Source organism: Mobula birostris, chromosome 1 (genome assembly GCF_030028105.1).
Source record: "Mobula birostris isolate sMobBir1 chromosome 1, sMobBir1.hap1, whole genome shotgun sequence".
NCBI lineage: Eukaryota > Metazoa > Chordata > Chondrichthyes > Myliobatiformes > Myliobatidae > Mobula > Mobula birostris.
The window spans coordinates 228,145,418-228,168,751 of NC_092370.1; the positions used below are offsets into that span (position 1 = coordinate 228,145,418).

The 23,334-nt window shown below is 40.7% G+C and overlaps 1 protein-coding gene and 1 long non-coding RNA gene across 3 annotated transcripts in view; one reads left to right on the forward strand and one right to left on the reverse strand.

Annotated features, from left to right (window-relative positions):
- ston2 (stonin 2) overlaps positions 1-23,334 on the forward strand; it is a 148,608-nt gene that overhangs the window by 88,644 nt on the left and 36,630 nt on the right. The gene's annotated exons all lie outside the window — the stretch shown is intronic.
- Positions 1,837-22,043, reverse strand: LOC140205529 (uncharacterized). Its single transcript, XR_011887868.1, has 3 exons — positions 21,940-22,043; positions 7,154-7,317; positions 1,837-2,447 (listed from the first exon to the last, which is right to left on the reverse strand). It is a non-coding gene; the product is annotated as an uncharacterized lncRNA (long non-coding RNA).

Here is a 23,334-nt window from a genome sequence, read left to right on the forward strand (position 1 = left end):
GGTGGTATCATTGCAGTACATCATCAGGATGTAGATTCTTGTTTGAGATTGACCAGAGCATTCCACCTTTCTATTTTCTGACATAAAAGCATCTTTTAGTGAAGTTGGAAGGTTGGACTGCTCTGGCCAAGAAAGAAATCCACAATTGCTGCTTGTTCTTGGAAAACTATAAGCAATGCCAATATTTCCAAGGCAAAAGAAGAATGGGTTATTTTGAACTAATTAAAGAACTTGGTCAGGCCCATTCTGTGAAACTGCTGCTCTGATAACTTAGCAACACACTCAAAATGCTGGAGGAACTCAGCAGGCCAGGTAGCATCTATGGGAGGGGAAAAAGTACAGTTGATGGTTCACGCTGAGACCCTTTGGCAGGACTGGAGGAGAAAAAGGTGAGTAGATTTAAATGGTGGGGAGGGGGAGAGAGAAATACGATAGATGAAACTGGGGAGGGGGCCATTATGTTGGAGGCTACCTGGATAGAATATAAGATGTTGCTCTTCCAATCTAAGTGGAGGAGACCACACTCAGGTTGGAGGACATCACCTTATATTCTGTTTGGGTAGCCTCCAACCTGATGGCATTAACATCAATTTCTCGACCTCTCACTAATGCCCCCTCCTTCCTTCATTCCCCATCCCCTTTTCCTTCTCTCACCTTATCTCCTTGCCTGCCCATCACCTCCCGCTGGTGCTCCTTCCCCCTCTTCTTTCTTCCATGGCCTTCTGTTCTCTCCTATCAGATTCCCCTTCTCCAGCCCTGTATCTCTTTCATCTATCAACTTCCCAGCTCTTTACTTCATCCTTCCCTCTCCCCAGTTTCACTTATCACCTTGTGTTTCTCTCCCCTCCCCCACCTTTTAAATCTACTCCTCATCTTTTTTTCCTCCAGTCCTGCCGAAGGGTCTCAGCGTGAAACATCAACTGTACTTTTTCTCCATGGATACTGCCTGGCCTGCTGAGTTCCTCTAGCATTTTGAGTGTGTTGCTTGGATTTCCAGCAGCTGCAGATTTTCTCTTTTTGTTTGTGCTCTGATAACATAGTCAGCACTATGTTAAAAAGCACTATATTGAAGGAAGTGATATTAATGATCTGATCATAATAGCATTGCTGTATGTGGAAGCTGGATGTGTACAATTAACTGGTACATTTCTTACATTTTCACAAGTATATTTCACGTGAAGTTTTATGGGATAGGTTTGAGTCATGAAAACCTCCATATAAATGCAAGTCATTCTGTTTGTGAATTTTTACGAGAGATATTGCAGCCACCTAGTGATGGGAGTTAGACGTTTCATGATCTGGTTTATGATGTCAAGGCAGTTTTATGAAGGAAGTGGAGAAAAATATAAAAGACCATTAAGTTCGTAGGTACACCACTGTTCGTAAATTGTTTAACTGCTATCACCTCATTGTACACATTCATCATTTTTGAATGTGTTTAGAACTAGTTCATCAACATTGTTCGCTAAATAAGTGTCACTTGTATCTTATAAATTTCTAGAATTGTTCCTGCAAATTTTAGAACTAAAATAACATCCTCCAAATGTTCTTAATGATGCTACAGATTAACTCCATTAATCTCATTGAAATGTTGACTGCTTCCTATTTGGAAAGTGACGTCCAGTAAGGGCAAACTCCATTTCAGGTCCCTTGGTATTTGCTTTATTGCTCAATGTTTATTCATTGGGGCATGTACTACATCTTGAATTTATATAGCTGCATTTAAGCAGCTGAACCTTTTCAGATATTCACATTTTTCTCAATAAATAAATGGACAAGTACAATTTTTTGTGTTATTTATTTAATTGGTTTCTCTTTATCTAGTTTGAAGATCTGATCACATTTTGGGTCACAAACTTTCTAGCACTACTGTAGTTTCCATTTAAGGAATGTACTTTGAGCCAGCTAAATGAACTAGTAATTTAACAATCTGAAGGATATGGCAAACTTGACTCACAAATGCAAGTATGGCATTTGTGGGAACAGAGGCTGCATCAAGGCCTGACATCAGAAAATGTACCTGTGCTCAGTCCATTGCTCCACACTGATTAAAACGTGAAGCCAGATCAAAGCAGAGCAGAAAATGAACCATTGTTTTTCTCCCTGCCAGCCAAGATTCCCCACCTGAGTCTGTCCTGTCTGTCTGCATTTGACCCGATTTCACCTTTTCTCGCTACTACCTTTTGAGCAGGAAGATTGGCTCCCACGCGGCCATGTTCAGGCAGAGTTGTTGTCCTGCGGTCATTGGACTCCTGGACCAGTTTCACTCACCTCAGCGCTGAACTGACCAAGCCTGTAGGTTCACTTTCGAGACTCTGCAGCTCACGTTTTATGTATTATTTGTTTACTGTTTACCGTTTGCAGGATCTGTCCTCTTTTGCACATTGGAATTTATTGCTCTTTGTTGTGTGTAATTTTTCTTGGGTTCTATTGTGTTCCTTGGGAACCTGCAAGAAGGTGAATCACACGGTTGTTATATAGCATATATACTTTGATAAGAAATTTGAACTTTGAACCTATTAGCTCCATCCCTCCCCCTCCTGTCTTCTCCTATCATTTTGGATCTCCCCCTCCCCCTCCCACTTTCAAATCTCTTATTAGCTCTTCTTTCAGTTAGTCCTGACGAAGGGTCTCGGCCCGAAATGTCAACTGTACCTCTTCCTAGAGATGCTGCCTGGCCTGCTGCGTTCACCAACAACTTTTATGTGTGTTGCTTGAATTTCCAGCATCTGCAGATTTCCTCTTGTTTGCGTTGTTTAATGCCTCATAGCTTTAGGGATATGAAAGCATAATCCAAAAGCCAGTACAGGCATATCTAAAGTTTAATGTTCACACCAGACATTGGAGTAAAGTGAGATTTCATTCAGGAGAGTTATCCAAACTATTTGTTTCAAGTTACTTGAATGCTGGAAATTTTTATTACTTTTATACTCCACTCACTTTAAAAATCTTTGCAGTGTAATCATTTTGTGTGTAAAATCATAGCCTTGATTCATTTCAATGAAATACTCACATTTAAGGTATGAGTAGGTAAAAAGATCGAATCCAGCTTTATCCATGCTCCTGGCTAATTTAATGTTATTCTGCTTCAGTGGAATCATTTCGTTTACATGGTTGCTTCACCTTACAAAGGCCTTTAGTCAAATAGCTAAAGTGCAGCTAGAAGCTAAAAATCTGCAGCTGGCAATGACATATTGCATGCAAGCTCAACAAAGAATCATAGCACTTATAATTGGGTCAAAGTATGAGCTGCATTGCAAGTGATGTTTTAGTAATTGGACATTCCATCAGTGACCACCCTAATAAAATACAGTATCAACGATGCCCTTAAGTATGACTGAAGGCAAAATTTTCTCTTTTTTGTTCACGTATATTTAAAAGCTTTGAATAATCACTTGCCATGCATAATATAACCACTCTACTTCAGGAGCCTGATGTTTTAAGAGTAATAACTGCTCTTGAACCTGGTGCTGTGACACCTAAGACTCCTGTACCTACTTCCCGATAATAGCAGTGAGAAGTGAGCATGGCCTGGATAGTGGGGGTCTTTGATGATGGATGCTGTTTTCCTGTGGCAGCACTTGTAGATGTGCTCAAAATTAGGGAGGTTTTTCCTGCGATGGACTAGGCTGTACCCAATCTTAACAAAAGCAGCTGATGGAGATCAATCAATCTATTGTTCAGAGTGAAAAAATGTAACTTTTGAAGAATAACATTCTAAATGAGATATTCATCCAGAATTGTTTTCAGAGTGGGTTTGACCAGATCCAGTTCCACAAAGCTTTCCATTTTAAATGGAAGCTGCTGGAAGATGGAATGAAAGCAATGAGAGCTATTGTTAATACCTCCCGTGATCAGAAGATTAATAACTTAGTGTAGTTCTGTCCCAAAGCAAATGGAACAATTCTTTTGGAATTGTCACAATGTGTGGAATACTTGGACAGATACTATTTAGTTGCATTCTGACCACTAAAGCATCCCCACAAGCCTCAAATATTCCCTTTCAGCCCATACTAATACAGATCCTCTCAAGAGTACTCACTGGTTAGAAAAAGTAAGTTGGGGGATAATCATGATGTTCATCATCAACATGGTGTTCAGACAAAAAAAAACTTTTTTTTAACTTGACACATTAAACAGCTTTATTGAAAAAAAGTAATTTCTATAAATGCATAGTGCTATATTTCACAAGGGAGTGAATGTAGCAGTTTCACTGTCCAGGAATGTGACAGGGATGATAAGTTTCTTGGCTGGTGATTATAGACAATAGACAATAGGTGCAGGAGTAGGCCATTCGGCCCTTCAAGCCAGCACCGCCATTCACTGTGATCATGGCTGATCATCCACTATCAGTATCCAGTTCCTGCCTTATCCCTATAACCTTGTTGTGCCTCTTGTTGCAGAGGGACAATTTGGTAACCTGTTTTGCTATCTGCTTGTCTGCAGAAATTCAAGGGAGCCATGTTCTGGGTGCACCTGTTTCCACATTCTGTAGAGGTACACAGAGTATTGGGTCATCTACTTCAAGCAAGCCGTCTTCTAAGCTCTGCTGTGGCCACAGGGCTGCTGGCATTGAACAGCTGACTTCATATCTAACCAGTCTCTACAAAACACACCCCCACTCAACAATAAAACACTCTGCAAACAGATCTGTCTGGAACACCTGTAAAATTTGATAGCAAAGTCACTTGTCTGTGTAATGGATGAAGTGTCACTCCTTGTGTGTCCTAGGCCATCTGAGGAAAAAGTGTTTGCAGATCACTTTTCGAACACTTGTGGAGGAACAAAGAGACCTTAGGGTCCACATCCATTGATCCCTCAAGTTTGCTATGCAATTTGATAGGGTGGTTCAGAAGATGTATGGTGTGTTGGCCTTCATTAGTCAGGGGATTGAATTCAGAGCCACGTCTTGTTATTTAAAGGCGTTAATGCATAGAAGTTATCCAGAGATTTTGCAGACAGATGTGGAATATCTGAGTTTTCCTATGTGGCTCATTTGGATAGGTCTGACCTCTGGAATTTATATGAATGCGAGGTGAAGCAGAAATGAACCTGAGGGTTTCTGACAGAGATGGGAGAAGATATTTCTAGATTCTTATGGAAGAATCTAGAAATTAGGCTCACTGGCACACGTGATCCAAGTGAATCAATCTGCCAGCAGAAGTGGTGGATGTGGATTCGATTTCAACATTTAAGAGAAGATTCAAAATTGTTTAATGTAATTTCCAGTGCACAAGTGTAGAGGAGAACAAAATAATTGTTACTTCGGAGCTGATACAGCAAAAAAAAACATGATTAGATAAAGAACACAATAGCAAAAATCATGTTAAATATAAATATGTAGGGTGGCTTACATACATTGATTGTACATAAAGTGACACTATGCACCGGATTGTTTGTATCTAACGTGAATCTGACAGGAAATGATGAAGTACTGGTGTTGGGGTGGGTTAGTGGGTGGAAATGTCACTGTTTTTGAATCTGGCAGTCCTGACTAATAGGCATGAGCAATGGGTGGGATCCTTCATGATATTCCTGGCATTGTTCAGGCACCTTTCTGTATATATGTCCTTGATGGCAGGTAAACTAGTGCCGGCGATGCATTGGGCAGTTTTTACTACCCGTTGTAGAGCCTTCCTGTCCGCTGCAGTGCAGTTTCCTTACCATGCAGTGATGTAGAATCTTCTGAGTACTGATGTGCATAGTCCAGCTCTCTTTAGCCTCCTCAGAATGTAGAGTTATTGGTGAACTTTCTTAACTGTGGAGGATATGTTGAGAGGTTGTGTGTGATGTGCACTCCCAGGAGTTTGAAAGAGCGGGTTGAGTGGTGCGTCCATATTTGGAGGAGTACATGGATGGGAGGGGCTTGGAAAGCTATGGTCCAGGTGCAGGTCAATGGGAGTAGGAGAATAAAAGTTCAATACAGATTAGATGGGCTGAGTGGCCTATATCTATGCTGTTGTTCTGTATGACTCTGTCTGTTCCTTTTCCTAATATGTATGTTTGTCAAGTGCTATTGACAAAGTAGTGCATTGTCAAGGTGTTGAATTTCAGATGATACTATTTGTTCTTTCATATGTGTATAAAAGATCCTATGGCATGATTAAAAATACTAAGAATTTATGCAAGAGGCTTCTGGAATCTCATTTTTGGAGGACATTTATCTTCTGCTAACACCATGAAAAGCAGATAAGACCATAAGAATTGAGGCTGTGGCCTGCAACTAATGGGCTCATTGATCGGCTGTGATTTGCTATTTCCGTGAGCTTTAGTTCTGAATGTTATTTGTTTACTTCGTATTGTTTGCACAATTTGTTCTTTTTTGCACATAGGATGTTTGATGGCCTTTTTTCAGTGGGTTTTATTGGGTTTCTTTGACTTGTAGTTGCCTGTAAGGAGACGAATCACAAGGTTGCATATAGTATATACACTTTGATAATAAATATACTTTGAATTGTAGTTGCTTTGTACCATGTTATCTTAAAGAGAGCAGAATTGATCACAGTTAGTTCTACTTTGTGAAGGTTAGATTTCTTCATAGTTCCAACGCTGATATAAGAGATAGGAAAATGAGGCCACCTGACCAATCAAATCTGCTCTGCCTTTCTGTCATGACTGATTTATTATCCCTCTCAACCTCATCCTCCAGCCTTCTTCATGTAACCTTTGACGCCTCTGACTGATCAAGAACCTATCAACCTCGGCTTTAAATATACTCAATGACAGCTCACAATACTCCCAAGTATGGTCTGACCAATGCATTATAAAGCCTCATATTCTTGTTCTTACATTCTAATCTTCTTGAAATGAATGCTAACATTGCATGTGTCTTCCTACTACTGACTCAACCTGAAAGTTAACCTTTAGGAATCCTGCACAAGGGCTCCCAAGTCCCTTTTGCAACTTGGATTTTTGAATTGTTTCCCCATTTAGAAAATAGTCTACACTTTTATTCCTTCTACCAAGTGCATGCCCTTACACTTCCCTACACTATATTCCATCTGCTACCTCTTTGCCCAAGTCCTTCTGTGGACTCCCAGCTTCCTCAACACTACCTGCCCCTCCACCTATTTTCGAATCTACTGCAAACTTGGCCACAAAACCATCTAAATTGTTGACGTATAATGTGAAAAGAAGTGGCCCTGGTACTGACCTTGTGACCACTTGACCGACAGCCAGTCGAAACAGGTCCCCTTTATTCCAACTCTTTGCTTCCTGCCAATCGCCAATCTCCTCTCCATGCTAGTATCTTTCCTGTAATACTGTGTGCTCTTGTCTTGTTAAGCAGTCTTGTGTGGGCACCTTGTCAAAGCCCTTCTGAAAATCCAAGCACACAACAGTTTTATTTATTGTAGTGTTGGAGTTTGCTATGCACAAATTGACTGTTGGGCTTTCGTACATTACAACTGAACTAAATTTTATATGTATTTCATTTGCTGTAAGCCATTTCAGGGCACTGTGGAACCCTAAAATTATGATGAAGTATTTAATCATGAGGGGTATAGATAAGGTGGATGGTCCCAGTCATTTTCACAAGGCAGGGAATTCTAAACAAGAGGGATAGATTTAAGGTGAAAGGGAAAAGACTTATGAGGGATCTGAGGAGCAAATTTTTTACATGGTGTAGTTGGTATATAGGACAAGTTACCAGAGGAAGCTATAGAAGCATCTACAAGTCCAGTGTTTAAACGACATCTTCGTCAGCATGGGTGAGTTGGGTTGAAGGATCTAATTCCATGCTGTATCATTTTATGAACCTGTAAAAGGAAAATTCAAATGCTTTTCCTATCAAATGCAATTTTATTTAATTAGATGTATTTTTGTACATTCAAACAAAACATTTTAACTAATTTTAGAATTTTTAGCTACTGATTGTGGCTGCAAGGATTTTAATAAAATCGTTGGAATGATAGCATACTTAGAAAATACTATAAAGTTTAAATTCAGCTTTGATAATCTAAATATCAGTCATTTCTCAGTTGAAAATCCCATGTTCAATGCCCACTGTTGGGTCCTTTTACTTCTGCATTGAAATGGCTATTTTCATTGTGTAGTCACCATGGCAATTGGGGTTCGTAAAATGGCCGGTGTCTTTTAGAGATGGATGTGTTTTCACATGCTTATGAATAGGCAAGCTGGATGTGTTATAACATTGCACATTCCAACATGCATTTGAAAGCCCAGACAAAATAGAGATTTGATGACAGTGCAGCTGGATGGGTAGAAATAAACTGGTTTGTCTCATTCTGTGTCCTAAGCCTGTACTTAAGTAATGAAGCAAACAGGTGGAGCCATATCCTGCCAACAAACTGCTTCCTTTTGGATTAAAAACCTAAACTCTGTGAAGCTGTAAAAGTATCGCTATGAATTCTCATTAATCAGTACATTATAGCAGTAATAAACATTCATGAATCTCTGATATTAGCAGTTAAATTAACTTTCTCAAATCTTTCTATTAATAATCATGAATTTGAATTGAGATGTATTTTAATGTTTTTACACCCAAAAATTCTAATACTTTTTAAAAATTGAGATTTAGAGCATTGCTTTATACTGAGGGAGGAGAAGATGGCGGCGCAACACAGCTTGCAGCGGCCACTCCAGTGGTGTTGTCTGTTATTTGTCAAGTAGGGTGCCGTGCACAATCCTGATTTGATGGAGATGGATGTGAGAGCATGGAGGAACATCTGGTGAAACTTCTGAAATGCTTGCTTCGCTGCTGCTGCTACTGTGTGGTCCAGAATCACCAGAGGGGAAGGCTCCGAGTCCTCGGCTTTGCTTGTTGCTCGGCGGCCGGGGCGGGGTCAAAGCGCTCAGCAGAGGATGGTGCTCAGAGAGCCTGTGTCGGAGGGGCTGGTCAGAGGCTCGAAGTTTTCGGATGGACTTAGAGTCCGCTGCGGTCGGGTGCTTCCAATGGTGCTGCATCGGCAAGTTTGCGGCGCTTGGAGGTTCATGGCAGGGAGAGCTTCTCTGTTCTGCTGCCTGCGTGAGATGATGAGGCTATCAGAACTTTGAAACTTTTTTTTACCGTGCCCATGGTCTGCTCTTTATCAAATTATGGTATTGCTTTGCACTGTTGTAACTATATGTTATAATTAAGTGGTTTTGTAAGTTTTAGTCTTGGTTTGTCCTGTGTTTTTCTTGTGATATCATTCTGAAGGAACGTGGTATCATTTTTTTAATGCATGCATTTCTAAATGACAATAAACAAGGACTGAGTGTCCTCATAATCTAATCTAATCTAAAATTAATAATAAAAGTTCAATTTAATAATCACAAACAAAATTCATGCTATTCTTACTGGAATTGTACATTTATTTTTGAACTTTGAATACATCTATTATCAAGTTTGAAATGCATTTTTCTCCTGGAATGTTATTTACTTCTGTGTGTGATGTCAGGTCTGCATTTTTATGGTAGTTATAGCAAAAATTAGTGGGAAGTTACAGGATTGGGAAGCTTTTAAAAACCAACAGAAGGCAGTTAAAAAGCCCTAAGGCAGGAAAAGATGAAATATGAAAGTAAGCTAGCCAATAATATTCAAGAGCATACCAAGAGTTTTTTCAAAAGATATATAAAGAGTAAAAGAGAGGTGAGAGTGGATATGGGACCACTCGAAAATGACGCAGGAGTAATTGGAGACGAGGAAATGATGGAGGAACTAAATAAGTATTTTACATCCTTCTTCACTGTTGAAATAACTAGCAGTTTGCCAGAAGTTCGAGAGTGTCGGGGCAGAAGTGAGTGCAATTGGGAGAAGGTGCTTGGGAAGTTGAAAGATCTGAAGGTAGATAGGTCACCTGGATCAGATGAACCCCAAGGTTCTGAAGGAGGTAGCCGAGGATTGTGTGGAGGCATTAGTAATGATATTTCAAGAATCACCAGATTCTGTGATGGTTCCAGAGGACTGGAAAATTGCAAATACCACTCCACTCTTTAAGAAGGAAGAGAGGCAGAAGAAAGGAAATAATAGGCCAGTTAACCTAACCTAAGTGGTTGGAAAGATATTGGAGTTGATTGTTAAGAGTGAAGCTCTGGGGTACTTGGAGACACATGATAAAATAGGCTAAAGTCAGCATGGTTTTCTAAAGGGGAAATCTTGACTGACAAATCTGTTAGAATTCTTTGAGGAAATAACAAGCAGGACAGACAAAGGAGAATCATTGGATGATGTGTACTTGGATTTTCAGAAGGCCTTTGAGAAAGTGCCACACTTGAGAGTCCATGGTATTATTGGAAAGATACCACCATGGATAGAGGATTGGCAAGAGGCAAAGAGTGGGAATAAGGGAGCCTTTTCTGGTTGGCTGCCGGTGCCTGATGGTATTCCACAGTGATCGGTGTGGGGACTGCTTCTTTTTATGTCATATGTTAATGATTTAGATGACAAAACTAACAGCTTTGTGGACATTTGCAGATGATACAAAGATAGGTGGAGGGGCAGGTGGTGTTGAGGAAGAAGAGAGGCTGCAGTAGGACTTAGATAGATTAGGAGAATGGGCAAGGAAGTGGCAAATGGAATACAATGTTGGGAATTGTATGGTTTTGCATTTGGGTAGAAGGAACAAAAGCATAGAATATTTTCTAAACTGAGAGAAAATTCAAGCATCCTAAGTGCAAAGGGACTTGGGAGTCCTCGTGCAGAATTCCAGGTTAGCTTGCAAGGTTGAGCAGATGGTGAGGAAGGCAAATGCAATGTAAGCATTCATTTTGAGAGAACTAGAATATAAGAACAAGCTTGTAATGCCAAGGCTTTATAAGGCACTGGTGAGGCTTCACTTGGAGTTTTGTGAGCAGTTTTGGACCCTTTATCTAAGATAGGATGTGCTGATATTGGTGAAGGTTCAGAGGATGTTCACGAGAATAATTCCAGAATGAAAGAGTTATTGTATGAAAAGCATTTGATGACTCAGAGCCTGTACTTGCTGGAATTTAGAAGAATGAGGGAGGATCTCATTAAAACCTATCAAAGATTGAAAGGTCTAGATAGAATGAACGTGGGGAGAATGTTTCCTATGGTGGGGGAGTCTTAAGACCAGAGGACACAGCCTCAGAACAGAGGGACGTCCTTTTAGAACAGAGATGAGGAGGAATTTCTTTAGTCGGTGTGTGGCAAATCTGTGGAGTTTGTTGCCATGATGGCTGTGGAGATCAGGTCATGGGTGTATTTAAGGTGGAAGTTGATAGATTCTTGATTAGTCAGGGACAGGAAAGGTTATGGGGAGAAGGCGGGAAAATGGATCAACCATGATGAAATGAAGCTGACTCAATGTGCTGAATGGCCTAATTCTGATCCTAATTCTCATGGTCTTACATCCAGTATATAGAGGCACATGAGATCCATGGAGAATTGTTAGATTGGATTTGGTATTGGTTTGGCAATGATAGGCAGTAGGTACGGGGTGGAGAGGCATTATTCTGTCTAGAGGTCAGTGATCACAGATGTTCCATTAAGATTAGCACAGGGACTTCTGTTTTTTGTAGTACATTTAAGAGACACAGACGTAAATGCAGATGGAACAAAATTAGTGGAGTTGTGGGTAGTGAGGAATGTTGTTAGCTCCCTGAAAGTGGCAACAGAAGAAGATAGAGTGGTTAAAGACGTGCACTGCATGCTTGCCCTCATTGGTCAGAGCACTGGTTATAAAAGTCAGCTAAGTCATTTTACAGCTGTATGAAACTTTAATTTAGCCACATTCGGAATATTATATGTAGTTCTGGTGGCCATTACAGGGAGGATGTAGAGGCTTTAAAGAGGATGTAGCTACCTTAATGATTATCGCCTAGTAGCACTCACATCTACAGTGATGAAATGCTTTAAGAGGTTTGTCATGACTAGAGTGAACTCCTGCCTCAACAAGGACCTGGACCCACTGCAATTTGCCTATCGCCACAATAGGTCAATGGCAGACACAATCTCAACGGCTCTTCACATGGCTTTAGACCACCTGGACAACACAAACACCTCTGTCAGGATGCTGTTCATCAATTATAGCTCAGCATTTAACACCATCATTCCCACAATCCTGACTGAGAAGTTACAGAACCTGGGCCTCTGTACCTCCCTCTTCATTTGGACCCTTGACTTCCTAACTGGAAGACTACAATCTGTGTGGATTGGTGATAATATCTCCTCCTCACTGATGATGAACACTGGTGCACCTCAGGAATGTGTGCTTAGCCCCCTACTCTACTCTTTCTATACCCATGAAATGCTTTAAGAGGTTTGTCTGCGTGGCTAGGCATAGCTCAAATACCATCTATAAATTTGCTGACGATATAGTCATTGTTGGTAGAATCTCAGATGGAGATGAGAGGGCGTACAGGATCGAGATATACCTGCCAGTGGAGTGGTGTCACAGCAACAACCTTGCACTCAACGTCAGTAAGACGGGGAAGAGCTGTTTGTGGACTTCAGTAAGGGTAAGACGAATGAACACATACCAACCCTCAAAGAGGGATCAGAAGTGGAGAGTGTGAGCGGTTTCAAGTTCCTGGGTGTCAAGATCTCTGAGGACCTAACCTGGTGCTAATATATCAATGCAGCTATAAACAAGGCAAGACAACACCTATACTTCATTAGGAGTTTGAAGAGATTTGGTATGTCAACAAAAACACCGAAAAACTTCTATAGATGTATTGTGGAGAGCATTCTGACAGGCTGCATCACTGTCTGGTATGGGGGGGGGGTGGTGCTACTGCACAAGAACGAAAGAAGCTACAGACTAGGGTTGTAAATTTAGTCAGCTCCATCTTGAGTACTAGCCTACAAAGTACTCAGGACATCTTCAAGGAGTGGTGTCTCAGAAAGGCAATGTCCATTATTAAGGGCTCCCAGCACCCAGGGCATGCCCCTTTCTCACTGTTTCCATCAGGAAGGAGGTACAGAAGCCTGAAGGCACACACTCAGCGATTCAGGAACAGCTTCTTCCCCTCTGCCATCCGATTCCTAAATGGACATTGAACCCACAAACATGACCTCATTTTTAAAATATGTATTATTTCTGTTTTTGCACGATTTTTATCTATTCAATAATCATATACTATAATTGATTTACTTATTTATTTCTACATTTTTTTCTTCTATATTATGTATTGCATTGAACTGCTGCTGCTAAGTTAACAAATTTCAGGACACGTGCCGGTGATAATAAACCTGATTCTGATTCTAGAAGAAATTTACCAGGATGTTGCTTGGATTAGAGAGTCATAACTGTAAAGAGTTTGGACAAAGTTGAAACTGCTTTCTCTGGAATGGCGGAGAGAGGTGATTTGATAGGGTAGGTAGTCGATGTCTTCTCCATCCCCCCGCACCGCCCCCGGGCCCCCGGGTAGAATGTAAAGCATAGCATTTAGGCCACCGGTACCATCTGGGGGGAATAATTCTTATAGTGATTTTTGGCAAGGTATACACCCCTGGTGCTAGAAAATATGTGATAGCATTTCAGCAGTGGTAGCTTTCTGTGATCCCATGGTGCTTTGCCTATGATAAGATGAATTATGCCAGATACCCTTACTTTGCTCAGATGATGAACCTCCCAGAGAAAAATCCTTCTGTGTATGAGGCCTTCAAGACAGGCCAATTCTCAGTGCAGCTGTCAAGTAACAACCCCTTTGGGCAGATCCCTGTGGACCAGGCTATTGAAGCCACAGTGAATGAAGACACACAGACTCCTGGAGGCACATTACGGTTCAGCCTGAATGCTAGAGCCATCAAGCATTCCTACATAACAGCTGAGCACCGCAGTGCATTCCTGGGACAGTTAAGGGCGATGATGTAAGGCAACAAATCAGAGCTTTGTCATGCGGAGCTACAGCAGCCAAGAATCCAGAAAGATGAGGAAGCAGTTTCAGCAGTGGTTAGCCTCATACATGAATGAGTCAACCCATTTGCAGAGAAGCAGGACCTCATTAGCATCTCTACAGCAAAGGCAGCCCCCAAGGACATTGCCTCCTATCTGATGAATCTATGCAACCTTCAAGGATGAGAGACTAGAGGAAGACCCACCAGCAAAGAAATTCCATGACCCAACGAAAAAACAACAGTGATATGTGTAAGAAGAGAGAAGTGAAATCAAATGGGAGGGCGATCATCTTGAAAGCAGTATTTGTTTGGACACATCATAGTGATGGCACAAGGGCGCAATCTACGTATGGAGGATATCCTTTCTCATCCCCTTGGACCATTGCCTTGCGCCCTGTCCACACCAGAAGGATCGCTGAGAAAGACAAATAAAGCTACTTTAGCTACAGCCCTGCAGAAAAATGTAGCAGTAAAAGAGCAACTCCCAGGAAACTCTGCTACATTGGTTGACGGATTGAACTTGGTCCAAAGAGTGAAAGGTGATCAAGTTACTTTCAGAGATGTTGCCACAACAATTCTGGGTATGGTTCTGAGGGAAGGCAGTCAGAATAGCACAATAGATGTGTTCGACACATACAAGGAGAACTCTATCAAGAATAGTGAAAGGTCTCTATGGGGTGAAGGGACTGGTCATGAGTTGCAAGGTATCACAGGTACACAGAGGGTGAGGTAATGGAGGAGCTTCCTGACCAAAGTCAGTCACAAAAATAGTCTTATTAGCTTCATAGTCTATGAATGGAGGAAGGCGGAGTACAGAGCAAAGCTACAGGAGAAGATTCTGTATGCAACTGTGAATGACAAATGTTACAGAATCACATCTCAAGACAGTGAGGAGGTGTCAGCTGTTCAATATCAACAAGAAGAAGCAGATAGCCACCTACTTCTCCATGCTGCCCATGCCACAAGAGAGGGATACCAATCTGTAGTGATCTGCTCAGAAGACACAGATGTCTTTATCATGTCTTTAGCATTTTGTGACAAGACTGTTCCAGAAGTGTGGCACTAGAACCCGTACAAGGCTTGTAGGCATCAGGAAGGTTGCTGCCACTGTTGGCATAGAGGTTTGTAGGGCTCTCATCAGGTTGCACGCATATACAGGATGTGACACTGTAAGCGCTTTTGAAAACAAGTGCCCTAAAACTTCTGACTAGCAACAGGGAAACTCAGGGGACACATTCTTCGAGTTGGGTCAGGAATGGATCCTCTCCCCGGAACTGATGGACAAACTGGAGGCATTTACATGTCTCCTGTATGCCCCAAAAGCATCGACCACCAAGGTCAATGAGCTCAGGTATCACCTTTTCTGTGCCAAAAAAGGTGAAATCGGAAGTCATCAACTCCCACCATGCAAGGACTGCTTAACAAAACATGCACAGCGAGCCAACTACTAGGCTGGTATATGGAGAAGATGTTTAGAGAAGGACCCACAAGTGCCAAGCCCTTTTGGCAGAGGATGGAAAATGAGGAAGCTGAACAGTTGGTGGTGCACTGGATGGAAGGCCAGCCAGCACCCGATGCCGTCCTGGATCTACTGGCCTGTTAACTGTCCAAAAAAATGTTCACTCCCAAGATGTATGTGAGTTGCAAATGGCCTCAGGTGTACTGACGTGTAGACTGGCAGACTGTGAGAACCAGGCATCCACCTCAGAGAATGTGGAAAGTTCAGATGAAGATGCGGAAGATGTGGAAAGCTTGGAAAATTATGATTATTAATTATCATAATTATGAATATTATTATGATAAAGCGACCACTGGTGCAATGCTATCACATATTTTCTAACTCTAGAGATGTATACCTTGCCAAAAATCACTATGAGCATTATTCTCCTCAGATGGTACCGACCAACCCTACTGGCTCACGGACTATAGGGTGAGAGTGGTGAAGTTTAAAGGAAATTTATGAGGTAATTTTTTTTAACAGAATATTAGGTACCTGGAAGTGGTTGAAGTAACAATGTTTAAGAGGTATTTGGATGGCCACATTAACAGGAAGTAATTGAGGGATATAGACTACACAGAAGCAGATGTGCAGGCTATATCGACATTGTGCTCAGCACAAACATTGTGGACTAAAGGGCCTTTTGTATACGGTACTGTTCTATGTTCTAAACTGATACTTACAGCATAAATGCTGGTTCTGATCCAAACAGAGAAGTTGTAGGATTCAGTATTAAGTCTGGAAAGAAGTAACATGCTCTGTTTTGATTCTGTCCCATTTCCAGTGTATTTTTCTAACAAGACCTGATGCTAGCCTGAGTATCAACACCTTGTATTCCTTCTGGGCCTAGTTCAGAAAGCTGCAATCAATATCAGTCAAGGCTCTCTCTGTCGACACAGTTTGAACTGTGGGGCATGGCCTACTGGCCTACATTTCACATCCTTTTATGCACCTTTGTTTATATTTTCACGCTCTAACTGTCCCCATTAACGTCTATAACCTACCAGTGAGCGAGAAAGCAAGCGCGAGAGAGTGAGAGCAAGAGCAAGAAAGCAAGCGCGAGACAGCGAGTGAGAGCAACGAGTGAGAGAGCATGCGATAGAGAGAGAGCGAGAGAGTTCCAAAAGAAGTCAGAGTGGCAGAGTGTTCCAAAAAAAATATAAAATGTATGTCACCCCAGACTACACTAAAGTGTACCCCTGCCTAATAGGGGTCAAAAATAATGACAGTGTTGCTCGCTGCACTGTTTGCAACAGTGACTTTTCTATTGCCCATGGTGGGTTAAAATGTAAAAGACATGTTGAGGCGTTTAACAGGTGTCATTCATTCATTAGCATAGCTAATGTTATTTAAACTAGCTGGCTAGCTGCTAAGGAGCTACTCTATTGCAGACATCCCACCCCTCCCGGAATTCTCCCACAAATTGATGGTGCTACCTCCCTGAAATGAGTTTTTGCAGGGTGGAAGCACCCTTTCACATGAACCTTAATTACTCGCAAATGCTCTAGGGGTAATTTACAGTGGCCATTTAATCTAAAATCTACACATTGGAATGTGGGAGGAAACAAGAGGACAAAAAAAGAAAACATTTGGTCACAGGGCAAATGTGCACACACCGCACAGAGGTCAAGATTAAGTCCGGGTCACAAAAGTTCTAAGGTAGCAACTCTATAATAGGATATGTGGGCCACCACGTTGCTCTTCTATCCTACCAATCTCTCCACTTTTTCTCTGCAAACGCAACTTATTTTCTCTTTTTTTCTGTTCTGCTAAAGTGTTGTTGCCCTGAAATGTTAACTCTGTTTCTAGTACTTTTAAATTTTATTTCAGGTTTCCATCAGTTTTGCTGTTTTTTATTTTCAAACTTCAAAATTATTTGACTGTATGCAAATGGGGAGAACGACGATAAAATCAATGCAGAATTTGAAGACATTAGGCAAACTATGCAATTAAGCAAATAATCTATGTACATAGGAGTTACTGCAAATACATGCACCTGGAAAAATGATTTTGAAATGTAGAATATGAATAACTTATTTTTTGTGTAGCCAGGGTTTAACGTAGTCCTGTCTGTCCTGGCCCAACGCTGATTTAAGCACCAGGCCAGATTGAAAAGGTTGATGTGTCAGAGACGAGTTGGTGTTCACCTTGCTGCTCAGCAATGTTTACTTGTCGCGGCACTGAAATGAGGTTGTGGCCTTCAACTAATGGGCTTATGGATCGGCTGTGACTGGCTTTGTGGCTGTGAACTTACTTTCATGAACTTTAGTTCTGAACATTATTTGTTTATTTTGTATTGTTTGCCCAATTTGTTTTTGTTTACACATTGGGTGTTTGACAGTCTGCTTTTTTCAATGGGTTCTATTTGGTTTCTTTGTTTTGTGGCTGCCTCAAGGTTGTATTCTGTATATACATTTTGATAATAAATGTACTTCGAACTGTAGTTGCTTTGTACCACATTACCGTAAAGAGAGCAAACTTGATCACAGCTCTGTTTTGTGAAGGATAAAGGTCTTTGTAGTTCCAGCGATACTATAAGACCATAAGTCATAGGAGCAAAATCAGGCCGTGCAGCCCAGTGAGGCTACTGTGCCATTCCATCATGGCTGATTTGTTATTCCTGTCATCCTATTCTCCTGTCTTCTCTCTATAACCCTTAGCATCCTTACAAAAATCAAGAACCTATCAAATTCCGCATTCAGTACACAATTTTAGAGGAGATGACATAGTTGATTGATGAAGGTTGAGCTGTGGATGTAAGGTGCTCGACAAGGTTCCTCATGAGAGACTCATGCAGAAGATTATGATGCATGAGATCCACAGTAGAGTGGCCATCTGGATTCAGAATTGACTTGTCCTTAGAAGACAGGAATAGTGTTGTATGACTGAGTAAATAGAAGAAACAGCTTGAGAAAAAGTACTTGCTCTTTGAATAAGTTGATTTGTTCCCCAATTATATTTGGAATATTAAAACATTACATAGTTTTAGTTTAAATCTTAACTTCCAAATCTTTAAAGTGATTTAACAATTAATTGTAGTCAGGGCATGTGGAGAAAAAACAATGTAAAGTATGTTGCCATTCATGAATAAGAAAATTATGCTTGCTTTGCCAGCTGACGATTTAGATTTAAGAAACCCCACCCTGTTCAGTCTCTCTCTTAGTTGGCAAAGAGCAACAATAAATTGATTCTTAGACTCATAAAGCTTAGAAATGCGCCCTTCACTCCAAGTCATTCATATCAACCAGGCTGCCTTCCTGAGCTAATCCCATTCACCTGAATTTGGTCCATATTTCTCTAAACCTTTCCTATCCACGCAACTCTCCAAATATCTTTTCAAAATTACAATTGTACCCACCTCTACCAATTGCTCTGCCTCCTCATTCCATTTATCCACCACCCCTTGTGTGGAAAAACATGTCCCTTGGGTATCCTTAAAATCTCTCCCCAGCTCTACCTTAAACCTATGCCCTCTAACTTTAGACTTAGCCAACTCTGGGGATTTTATAAACTTCTATAAGGGCACCTCCGATCCTCTATTGCTTCAGGGGAAACAGTCCCAGTCTCTCCAATCTATCCTTACAACTCAAGCCTTCCAGTACTGGCAACATACTTGTAAATCTTTTCTGGGGCCTCTAGCTTCATGACATGCTTCCTATTAATGCACATAGTATTCCATTGTGGTCTCACCAATATCTCATACACTTGTGATATGATGTCCCAACTCTTGTACACAATGCCCAATCTGATAAATACAAGCATACCATACATCTTCACCGCCTTATCTATCTAGGTATTTGTAGCCCTGGCCCTGTCATGCACGTTATATGTCCTAGAGTCATAGAACATTACAACACAGAAGCAAGCCCTTTGGCCCATCTAATCCAAGCTAACTGGCATTCTGCCTAGTCCCATCCACCCATGTCCAGTCCATAGACCTCCAAACCACTCCTGTCCATGTACTTATACAAACTTCTCTTAAATGTTGAAATTGAACCTGCATACACTACTCTTTCCTCACTCTCACCCTCTGGGTGAAGAAGTTCCCCCTCATGTTCTAGCCTCTAGTTCTAGCCTTGCCCAATCTCAGTTAAAAAAGCCTCATAATTTTGCATACCTCTATCAATTCTCCGCTCCATGGATTAAAATACTAATATATTCAAGTTTTCCTTATAACTTTGGTCCTCAAGTCCTGCCTTGGTTTAACTTCCCAAAATTCATCATTTTGCACTTGTCCATGTTAATTTCCATCTGCCGTTCCTTGACCCACTTTCCCAGATGAACCGGATCCTGTTATAGCTTTAAACAACTTCCTTCACTGTCCACTACATAACCAATGTTGACGTAATCTACAAAGTTACTAATTATGCTACTTACATTCTCATCCCAATTGTTGATATATATAACAAAGAGCACTGGACCTAGCACCAATACCTACAGCATACCTCTGGTCACAGGTCTCCAGTCTGGAAAACAACTCTTCACTACCACCCTCCGTCTCCTTCCACTTTTTGTATCTATTGTATCTGGCAGATACACCCTGGATCCCATGTGATCTAGTCCATTGGACCAACCCAGCATGTGGCAACTTGTCAAAAGTCTTGCTGAAGTCCGTATAGATTATGTTTACCGCCCCTCCAATTTGATCAAAGTCTTGGGACATGATTTCTCATGCACAAAGCCACGCTGACTATTCTAATCAGTCTTTATCTTTTCAAATGTATACAGAATCTCTCCCTCAGAATTTCCTCCAGTAAATTTCCTATCACTGGGGTCTAGTTCCCTGGTTTGTTTTTTCATTTTTTTAAAATAAAAGCACATTCGTCATCTTTAGCCATACCTAAGGATTTTTTTCTTCGTTATTCCTTTTTTTAGCATTATTACCTTACTATTTTTTGTTGCAGTATTTATTTTGTAATTTATTTTATTTTTTTTCTTCTTTATTATGTATCGCATTGAACTGCTGCTGCTAAGTTAACAAGTTTCACGACATATGCATGCGATAATAAACCTGATTCTAATTCTGACTTTGTGCTGTACTACTGTGCAAAACAGGGTGTTTTCAATTTCCTATGTTGCTTCTCACTCTCTTGGAATACCTTTGGTCAGACTCTGAGGATTAGTTCACTTTTTTGCACCTTAACACTAACAGTACCTCTCTTTTGTGATGTCAATGTGTTTTGGGACATCATTCACCTCTCTGAATGCCCTAGTATCTATAACCTACCTCTGACATTCCCTCAAATTATGCCTCTTGTATTTACATTGCCCCCTGGGAAAAAGGCACTGCTATCCACTCTACTTAGCCTTTTATCATTTTATACACCTCTGATTCTTCTTTGCTTTAAAAAGCCTTTGCTTATTCAACCTTTCCTCTTAAAACATGCTCTCTAATCCAGTCAGCATCCTGCTAAATCTCCTCTGCACCCTCTCTAAGGCTTTCACATCCTTCTTTCAATTCCATGTGTGGTCTAACCAGAGTTTTATAGAGCTACAACATTAGCTTATTGCTCTTAGTTCCTTTAGTCATTTCCATTTTCCTGGCCCTAGTTTGTACAGTTGTCTTTTCTCACCATGGCTTCAGCTCCTGGTGGAAGGGAGTGCAGGAACTGCATGAAGCTTTGGAGACAATTCACAAGCATCCTCTGACTTGTTGAGTCCCACTTTTCATAGTCCCTTCCTCGTCAGGGTCCTAGATCCCACAGTCCTTCCAGTCTCTGAGTATTGATGAAGGGTCTCGGACCAAAACATCAATTGTTTATTCCCCTCTGTAGATACTGGCTAACCTGCTGAATTCCTCCAGCATTTTGTGTGTGTTGCTCTGGATTCCAACATCTGCAGAATCTGGTGTTTCTTGGGTTTGGGGCTTTTTTTTTCAGCTGAGCAGGGTCCTGTTTCTCACATTCCCTTTAAACTTACTTGTTTTCACTGATAAATCTATTATAATACTGAGCAACGTCTGCGTGAATTAAAATGTCTGGGGGTCTAAATCACATCCAACAGCACAGAAAAATTTCTTATCTGGATTTATTAGGAATTGCTTAATCACCAAATTCCTAAGTGTGGTGGATTACTGGAACTTTGCTATAGTCATAAATACAGGAGAAAATATTTTTCAGTTTATTTTATAATGCCATGTGCCTTCACTGAGATCTTCTCGAAAATTACTTCTTTGTTAACTATCCCACTAAACTCTCGGGCCCCTCTTTCACAGCTCTGCTGCAACACATTGTTACTTCTCTGTCTTTGCAGTCATTCCAGGCTAACTTTGCGTATAGTAAGGACAGATTGCATTGTAGGTCTTTCCTTTGTCAGGCTGCTAAGAATCTTTGCTCCCTTATAGAACGTAATTTTATGAAAATCTTATCAGAATATGTTTTCTCTGTTGCTCAGTGTTACCATTTGCAAAATGTGATTTAAATACAGGGAACAGTTTATTAACTAATTACTCCTACATGATTGTCGAGCTAGGGATTTTTACTTACAAATCCGAATTTAGTAGTGCACTACCGCTAGCATACATCTACAGTTTCTTTTTTTAAATTTTTATGGCCCTGCAAACTTAGTACATGAATAAGAACTTGTCCAAGTAGTATTTGGAGAAGCTGAAATCCTGTGAAAATCAACTCACTTTTACCTTGAAAATCTTACCATCTCCTGTGTGGGTGTGCCATGTGTTGTCTTCAAAACTATGACTTTAGCAGCTAAATGCCAGCCTGTCCCAGGCAGACAGGCAGCGGCAAGTCCTTCTCATGCATGCGGTATGCATAATTTATCACATGACAAGAGAAGTAATAGTGTCGGCGAAGAATCTGCTGGGAACGCAACTACAAACTGGTCAAAACAGACCAGAACATTGTAAATCCCGAGTAAGTACTTTATCACCTTTGCTTATGTAACCTTGTAACCCAAACACTTTGGCTTCTGTAAACACATCTGTTAATAATCCAGAGAATTATTTGTGTGTGAAGTTGTAACTCTATAGGCAATTAATTTTAGAGCTTATGTTACTTCAATAAAAATGAGTAATTTTGCAATTACATTGATAAGAATTAAGTTTAGAAATCAATAATTTCTGTGCATTGCCTGTTTTAAATTTTGATTGAATTGAGGTGGAAATAAACAGTTTGTACTTGGTGTGAGAGTAACGTAGCACGGGAGCAAATGTTTCAGTTCTTTTACGGGGTTCATGCATTGTAAAAGATTTAATTTTCACCTCCTCACAGATTGCTTTGGTTTGGAATAGATAAATAATTGTTTGTGGGCATCGCAGGAATTTTAATGATTTCAGTACTTTATGAATCAGGGACTTGTGTATTCATGGGTTGATGTATTAGCCAGCTGGAAATTTAAAAAAAACTGGAGAGGCTGCAGCCCGATCTGAAAGAACTGAGTTGCTGGCCTGCATCGCTATCGATGCTTAGCAACAGATAAAGCTTAGTTTTTCTTTCCTAGCCGGTTTGAAACAGCTGAAGACCTCATTCCCATCTACGTTTTGCAATGCAGAGATGTCAGTTTTTCAAATTAACTGTTTTTATTATCCTGTTGCCCACTTTCTGTTGATTATCACATCAGCTGCATTTTTTGATAATGATTTGAAAACATTTGGAAAAGAACACTGACAATTGTGTATTTACTACTTTTAAATACTGTTGTAATATTCCTCAATTGTATCCCCTATCCCACTGAATTTGTTCAGAATCTTTTCAGAGAGCACATCAGTTCAGCAACTACTTTCAGTACTGCTCCATGTAGGTGTGTCTCAGTTGTGTCTGGAAGGATGTTTCCTGAATTTAATTTTATTGCCAGGAACACCAGAGTGCTGCTGTTTGTACTCACAAATAAAGTGGAGAAAAATTTGAGTATGCTATGTTATTCACTTTAGTAACTATTTTAGAGGGAACCATCTTCAGATGGATTTTACCAAAGTAAGAAATATTATTACAAGAAATTTAAGGACAATGTTGTTCTGCTGAGCGTTGTTGGCATGCTACGTTAATGCCGTAATGGGTGGCAACACTTGCGGACTGCC